The sequence below is a fragment of the Chrysochloris asiatica genome, unplaced genomic scaffold (genome assembly GCF_000296735.1).
Source record: "Chrysochloris asiatica unplaced genomic scaffold, ChrAsi1.0 scaffold00020, whole genome shotgun sequence".
In the NCBI taxonomy this organism is placed as follows: Eukaryota; Metazoa; Chordata; class Mammalia; order Afrosoricida; family Chrysochloridae; genus Chrysochloris; species Chrysochloris asiatica.
Genome location: NW_006408538.1, coordinates 7437223 through 7446025, shown reverse-complemented (window position 1 = coordinate 7446025; position 8803 = coordinate 7437223). Strand labels below are relative to the sequence as shown.

Sequence of the window (8803 nt, the reverse complement as noted above, 5' to 3'; positions counted from 1 at the left end):
CTTCACTTTTGCCAATTAGTATTACTACTCTAACTTCCTATGTCTGATAGCTAGTAAAGTGGTGTTGGTGGTGATTGTGTGCCATCGAAGCAGTTCTAATACATAGTGACCCTGTGTAGGGTTTATGAGGCTGTAAAACTTTACAGGAGCAGAAATCCTCATCTTTCTCCAACGATCTAGTAAGGTAAGTGAGTTGATATGATTCCCCAAAAGATCTTAGTTATTTTTACAAAGGTGCGAATATTTAGTAAGAAATATTCCACCATCTTTCATTTCTTTGCCTCTTTGAAGTTTTCAGGGTTGTTTGAGTTTCCTATGAATTATGTCAGAAATGTTGCTTCTAGGAGAAAACATAAAGAGATGCAGATGTTCTTGCACTCTTTTTTCTTTATCTGTCCAGATTGGTGGACCAATGGCTCTCCAGTGATATCATCTTTCATGGGCTCCTTTGGGGATTTGATCTCCTCGTGGTAGGTACGGCCACTCATGGGGTGTGATAACCAGCCTTCCTGTGATTCTCCGGATGAGCAGAGAGTCTGAGATACTGAATTCAATCACAACATCAAGCTTCTCTTTTCCTCTTAACCATGAGGTCATTGAGCATTTCTGCCTGCCTCACAATCCTAGGGAAGCCGTATAAAAGCAAACCATCCTTGCATGAAGGGGCCGCCAAACTCTTCTCAATGAGTTCCACCACCATTTCACCTCTCACCAGTTTTCTAGTAACCATTGTTGCTTTCAGCTTTTTCCCAGTTCTGAACCAGAAGCCACCATGGGCCTCAGCATATCCCTAGTAGCCAAATGGCAAACACAGAAGTTTTCAGCCAATTTAAGTGGCTGAGTACCCTTGCCAGCCCCAGGATGCCATGGTAGCACAGCCCAGATGCCTTTAGAATACTCTCGGGCCAGATTGGCCGCTGGAACGTTGGGAGCCATGTCTGCCGAAACCTCAGGCCACCGACTGTCTGCACCAGAAATATCCTTTTAAGTTATTCAGATTATGAAACTATTTTGTGTGACAAGCCAATGATAATAAATATAGGTGACATACCATATAAAGGTACTATGTCTGTCATACCTTGAAAGGTACAAAAATGTTCATTCTACATAGACACACAGCTTCTTTCCCCTGAAATCTGACTTTTAGAACTATGTTATGGTCACTTGGGTATCCTGACCTAACATAAATCAGACACAAATCTTAGGAGATGCTATTGCTTATACAATGTGTCCCATGATATAGTTCTGAAGCACAGACCTACCCAGATCGCAACACAAAATTAGAGGCTTTTACAAATGTTTTTGAATACCATTTTTATTTTTTTTATCTTCACTCTCCACCTTTAGTTCTTTAGCCTTTTCCAGCAGTACATTATAAATATTTAAACATTCCCAGTGATACCTTTATACATCATCCTCTAGGAACAGTGTTAGATATATTTGTTGCCATATTATTCATACATTTTTGTCTTCCTTCCCACCTGAAATAGTTTTGAAAAGAATGATTTTACAGACTACACCATGTATCAAAAACATCAATTATGTTCCTTTTATAGACCTAGCATCATTTTTTTTTTTTTTTTGCACCTACATCCTTTGGTACAGCTAGCTGAAGTTGACTCTAACTCAAAAGAACTTTGTCCTTATATAACTGTTATATAATTCAGTTAACAGGAAATTAAAATTATTTTTTAAAATCCATATGTGTCTAATTCATCCTGCTATAAGGAAATATCTGTTAGTGGATTATGAGGCATATGTGACTATCTTCTGACATCCCCTCTTAATTAATATTAGGTATCTGTATGATTCTTAATAATATTTACAAGTTTTAACTATTATTCAGTCAGAGATAAGTCACTGAAACAAAGAATGATATTTCACATATGTATTTGACCTTGTAATCAGCATATAAGTCTCTAACCATCTACAGGAATAATTTTTCTCCTTTGGTATTGGTCTTGTTAAACACTTTGGTAAAGTTCTTTATTAAGAATGAAATAATCGGGTACATATAGTTCCATCTACTGTAACTTTTTTTCTTCCAAGAAAAAAAAGAAACACAATCTCAAGAATCAGCTTGAGTCAAGTCATAACTTAGCAAGAACAATTCCACCGTTGCTATGGAAACCAACATAGAGAGGCATCATTTTTTTGTACTCCCCCAAATCCCCAGAGCCTCTGGGTACAGAGTCATAAACTAATTCCCAGCCAAGCCTACAAAATCTAATGACAGATATGGGGACCCTGAGCTGGCTTGACCCCAGATCCACACTTCACACTGGGACAACACAGTGAGTGCTCATGCTGAAATTCACAGGTGAGGAGAGAACAGGTCTTTTCAGAATAAGCAATAAAAAGAAACACCTAAAGAAGGAGCCCAACATATGTCACAGAAATCGACTGGCAAAGCAGCCCCAGTTATTTCCCACCTTTCAAACCAACTGTGCAGTGCATCTAAAGCACAAAATCATTAAAATATTTTAAAGAAGAAGAAGAAAAAAATAATAATAGATCAATGAAATGAGATTCCCAGGTAAAATAATTATACAACTGATATAAATTATTAATAACCCATTCTTTGCTTCTTATGATGATTAAAGGAACAAAAGGGGAAAACACTAAGAAAAAACATATATATTGCTGCACAGCTGACAAGAAGAAACCAGATATGTTAGAACATTAATGTGCCTCTTACATGAAGAAGAAGGAAAAGACTAAAGGGAAACATTTTTGAAATTGTGCTTTTATACGTATATATCTTATTATACATATAAACACACATAGATTTTTCTTTGAGGTCCATGCTTGTTCTTCTGCTGATCTTTTACTAGAACAGAAGTGGATGTTCCATTATAAGTCAATTATTGATTAATATTCCTTTTGAAATCAGACACATTTTATGACTTTTTTGGGCTTATTTGAGCTAAGATTCATCTACTTATGTACCATTCATATATGTATAAATATGTGGTATCCCTGGGTGAGGCAAACAGTGAACACACTAAACTGCTAACCAAAACTTTGGAGGTTCCCATCTGCTCATTCAGAAAAACAAGCTTGGTAATCTAGCTATGAAAAATCAGCCATTGTGAACCCAATGCAGCCCAGTTCTACTCTCTGACCCATGCATGGGGTTACCATAAGTGAAAGCAGTGTTAGAAAATTGTGAGTGTATGTGCCTCTGTGTATCTTTGTGTGTTTCCCTGTGAGGTGTTGGATTGGATAAGCACTGGACTGCTAACCTCCAGATGGGAAGTTGAAACCCACCAGGTGCTCCTTGGAAACCCTATACAGGGTTACTACAAATCAGAACTGATTCTATGTCACTTAACAACAACAACAATTATAATAAGAGAGTATGTAAAAGAAAAAACATTACTACAAAACCATGTTTTGTGTGCCGCTAAGTCAGTTCCAACTCACAGAGACCCTGTATAGAGTTTCTGAGGTTGTAAATCTTTACAGGAGCAGAGAGTTACTCCATTAAGTGGCTGGTGGATTTGGACTGATGACCTTGCAGCTGTCTTAATTTTCTTTTCTGTTTGAAGTGATTGCCTTTTTGGTTCTGTCCCTGAATACTAAATCATGTTGTTGTTGTTGTTAAGCGCCGTCGAGTCGGTTCCGACCCATAGCGACCCTGTACAGGGTTTCCGAGGCTGTAAATCTTTACGGGAGCAGAAAGCCTCATCTTTCTCCCGCGGAACAACTGGTAGTTTCGAACCGCTGACCTTAAGGTTCGCAGCCTGATTCGTAACCACTACGCTTCATAGCACATTGATATTTCAATAATACAAGAACAAAAATCTTTTAAAATATCAAATATTATAGCTAAAATATTAATTGGTACACACTGCATTTCAATACTTTTGAAAATCCACACAAATTTACATTTATCATTGAAGATATTCAGAAAATATATACTGATATAGATGTAAATAGATAACTTCCTATAATTTTTACAGATTCATTTAAGGAATTAAAAATATTAATGCAATGAATTATTAACAATGAACTGTAATGTATAAAAGATGTTATCGCATATATTTCACGATTATTGAAGTTGCTATTTTTAGTGCCATCAAGTTGCTCAAGTTGGTTCCAACTCATAGTGATCCAGTAGGTTTTAAAGGAGTAGCTGGTGGGGATTACTGTTGTTGTTAAGTGCTGTGGAGTCGGTTCTGACTCATAGTGACCCTGTACAGGGTTTCTGAGGCTGTAAATCTTTACGGGAGCAGAAAGCCTCATCTTTCTCCTGCGGAACAGCTGGTAGTTTCAAACTGCTGAACCTGAGGTTCACAGACCGATTCGTAACTATTATGCTACCAGAGCTCCTTGGTTGGGATTACTAGCTATTGTTAATTGTGAGATTCCTTGTACTGCAGTGGTTAAGGCTGAGTGATTAGCTGACATATTAATGGCTCAAACTTACAAGCCACTTCAGAGGAGAAAAATCCTATAGGCGGTTCTAGTCTGTCATGTTTGGACACATTTAATAATTTCTGAGTTTAAATTAACAGGATGAACATGGGTTGATGTGGTGTAGTGACTTTTTTAAATATGTCTATTCTAACCTTAGTCTTTATATCATCCAACAAATGACTCTTTTCTTGATGGGTTGAGTAAGAGAAGGTGGGAGAAGAGACTGATAGATTAATATGTTTTAGTTGTGAATGATTGTTAACAGAGTTCACTGTGGTTGTAAAAATTGAGAAATTAATTTTATTTTATTTTATTTCCAAAGCCATCTCAGAAGCAGAAGGGGAATTTTGCTTTCATCAGAATAAGAGCCAGGAGTGGAATGCCTCCTTTGGACCTGGAGATCCCTGTGCATTGAACTTCCTTGAACCAAAGACCGAAAGCTGTGACTCCAGAGGAGTAGCAGCGGCAGCAGTAGAACCAGAACATGAGACAGAGTGAGGGGCCTTCTAGCCCAAGGAGCAAGGAACGCTGAGTGACTTTGGTCAAGGGGCTTGTTTGTAGAGTGTGGTGCCTCCAGACACTTAATCAAGAGATTTCGATTTCCAGACCTGTGAAGCTAGAGCCCTGTGCCATCAGGCTAAGGCTTATTGCACAATGGTGCACCATGTGGGAATTGATCAGCAGCCCTGAAAGACCTTTATAGCACTGCCAGGGCAGAGAGATGCTGTCCTGACTGCGAGAACTGTGCCCAGAACATTCACTGATGTTGCTCCATAAGCTGTTAATTTCCATAATAAACCCCCTAACTGTGAGTGTGGTGTCTGCATTCTGTTTGGCCATTTTAATGAATTATCAAACCCAGCTGAGTAGTTATTTCTGTGAGAAGGATGGTTGGTAACGTCTTGTTTTGCAGTTGTTTATTGTTACTATATGACCTTGTATAATTTATAATTTAATATTATTTATCATGACTGACTCCTTGTTCTTCAAAAACAAAACTACTTACCTTGAAATTACTTCTCCCAAAACTTAGTCTCAAAAACCTTTTTCCATGACTTACCTCACTTTCATGTGCATGCATTTTGTGGTTTATGGAAAGAGGTGCATAGGGCCTTTCATGCACACTGTGAGTTGGTATCAACAAATCAGTTGGTTATAAGACCTTTAACCACTCAGGCTCTTTGTATTCACTAGGAAAAGCTACATGCATTAAACTTTACAATCTATCTGAATAGTTTTGTATGGACTTCCTCCAGTAGAGGAATTCATGCCATTAATATTTTAAATACCAACAGGGTGCTTCCAGACTAACACCAGGAAGAAGGAGAGGTGGACCCCTTCTGAAAGGTTAACCGCTTGAAAACTTTACAAATAGCAATGGAACATTGTCTGATATAGAGCCAGGAGATGAGGTCCTCACATTGGAAAGCACTCAAAACATGGCTAGGGAAGAGCTGCCTCCTGAGAGTAGAGTTGGCCTTAAATGATGCGGATAGAGCAAAGTTTTCAAGATCTTCATTTGCTGATGGGCCCAGCTTTGTAACTGGGCAAAATGGCTTAACCTCCTTGTGTCTACCAGTAATATGAGAACATTGGTAGTGGTGATTGTATGATGTGGAGTTGGGTCCAACTCACAGCGACCCTGTGTAGGGTTTCTGAGACTGTAAATCTTGACGGGAACAGAAAGCCTCTTCTACCTACTGTGGAGCGGCTGGTAGACTGGAACTGCTGACCCTGTGGCTGCAAACCACTTCGTAATTCACTATACTAGCAGGACTTCTTATGAAAACATTAGTGCTTACTTTACAGGACTGTTATCAGTGATAAAATGAGATAATAGTTGCACAGCCACCAAGTGGGCACTTAAAAATAGATAATGAACACCATGTGGCAGTGATTAAGAAGCGGTAAATACCATGGATTTCGGTGGCTAAACATTCAGAAGTCTGACCTAAAAAGATGTTGAGCTTCGGTCTGTTTTTCTCCCATCCAATCTGGGACCATATAATGTGTCCCTGGTCACACTTATCAGAAGAGACTGGAGGAACCTCTCAGACTGTGGCCCTGAGATATACCCCAAACCTCGAACTGAATCTCTCCTAGAGATTACATTATAATTAAATAACAGGTGTGTTCATAAAAACAAACAAAAAATCATGTGAAAAAGAAGAAAAAAACCCAGCAAATACACTATATTCTTCCTGAAAATCTTCCGTGACTATTCTATTATGATCTAGCTTCGTCTTCCTTGCACATCTACTGACATGCAACATTCTCGTATAAAATGCATTTCCAGGGCATTTTAATGTCACTCTTTTCTCATATACCTCTCCAGTATACCTTGGCAATAATATAAAAAACCCACTGCTATTATTTATATAATGCCTCTGGCATGTTTTCATACCATCTTATTTTTTACATTAAACGTATATAATTTTTTTACATATAAACATATACATAAAACGCCACCAGGAATGTATTTTATATTTTATATTATCATGATAGTTGTTGTTGTTAAGTACTGTCAAGTCAGTTCCAACCCATAGCGACCCCATATAGGGTTTCCAAGGAGCAGCTGGTGAGCTTGAACCACCAACCTTGCAGTTCAAACGACTTTGCAGTCTGATGCATTAGCCCAGCCCACAGTGCCACAAATTACTATTATTTCAATAAAGATTTTGAGTTCCCCAAAAAAGCTAGTACATTTTAGTATCCTAAAGAATGAATTAATTCAAATGAATTATTTTACAACTATTTACAGAATATCTGCAACAATACCGTGAAGATTGTGCAAGAATACACTAGGTATAAGGATACAACTCTTGCCATCAAGGAGCTTAGGATCGAATTAACCTTAACATGGAAGAAAACAGAAGATTTTACATTTTTTCAGGAACTTAAACCCACATCTAAGGTTCTTGGAGTCTCTGGGGTAAGTCAATGGATATACTAATCTTTAGGGGTTATAGCTATTTATGAAGGCTAAGGGCATGAAGGAATTGGAAAATGGGATATTTGAAGGCTTTCCTACCATAAGATCATGTTTTATATATGGAATAATAAAAGAAAACAAAACCAACAACAACAACAACAACAACAACAAAAAACCCATGTTCCCTTTGAAGTGACCTGGAGTTGTCTCTGAGTTTTATATTGCATCCATTAATTCAGTCACTAAACTAAAACCTAAGCACACTGCTACTGAGGTGATTCTGACTCATAGCAACCACAGAGGACACAGTAGCACTGCTTCTAAGAGTTTCTGAGACTACATATTTATAGAAGCTGATAGTCTCAATGTTCTCCCTCAAAGCTGTTAGTGGGTTTGAATCACAGATTTTGTGATCTCTTAACCCATGATACCACCAGGACTCCTTAATGTATTCAACAGCCCATGAAAAAGAAAACAGAATCTAAGTTGAGTATGTCAGACCTATCACTGATACCTTTGCCATTGTTAGATGCCACCAAGTGTGGTTCTACCTCATAGGACCCTAAGCACAACAAAACAAAATACCTTCCAGTCCAACACCAGCCTCACATCCGGTACTCTTGAGACCACTGCTGCTGCTTCTGTGCCAACCCATCTCATTGGGAATCGTCCTCCTTTTGATGTTCCTCCACTTTATCAAGTATGATGTTCTTCTCCAGGGACTGGTCCCTCCTGATAACATGTACAAGTTATGTGAGATGAAGTCTTGCCATTCTGGCTTCTAACGTGCATTCTGGCTGTACTTGTTCCAACACAGGTTTTCCTATTTTCTGGAAGTCCATGGTACTTTTAATATACTTCGCCAATACCCTAACTCAAATGCATCAATTCTATGGTCTTCCTTATTCATTGTCTAACTTTCACATGAATATTAGTCTATTAAAAATACCTTGCCTTTGGTCAGATGCACCTTAATCCTCAAACTGACATCTTTCCTCTTAACACTTAACACTTTAAAGAGGCCTTGTGCAACACATTTGCTCAATGCAAATTTCTTGACTGCTGCTTCCATGAGTGCTGATACCAGATCTGAACAACCAACATGAAGTGTTTGACAACTTAATCTTAAATCCTCTTCACTGTCAGCTAGAAAGTTTGTATCATCTGCATATGGTAGGTTGATATTGAGTCTTCCTTCAATCTTGATGGCACGCTTATCACAAAATCCAGCTTCTTGGATTATTTGATAAACATTTAGAATGAATAAGTACAGTGAAAGAATATAACCATGGCACAGACCTTTCCTGATTTTCAACCATTCAGCATCCCTTGTTCTGTTTAAATGACTGCCTCTTGTTCTATGTACAGGTTCCTTATGAATACAATTAAGTGCTCTGGAATATCCATCCTTCCCAATGTTATCCATAGCTTGTCATGACCCTCACAGGT

The 8803-nt window shown here is 38.2% G+C and overlaps 1 pseudogene; it reads right to left on the bottom strand.

Annotated features, from left to right (window-relative positions):
- Positions 1 to 320: 320 nt before the first annotated feature.
- LOC102831045 lies at positions 321 to 936 on the bottom strand (annotated as a pseudogene).
- Positions 937 to 8803: the final 7867 nt, after the last annotated feature.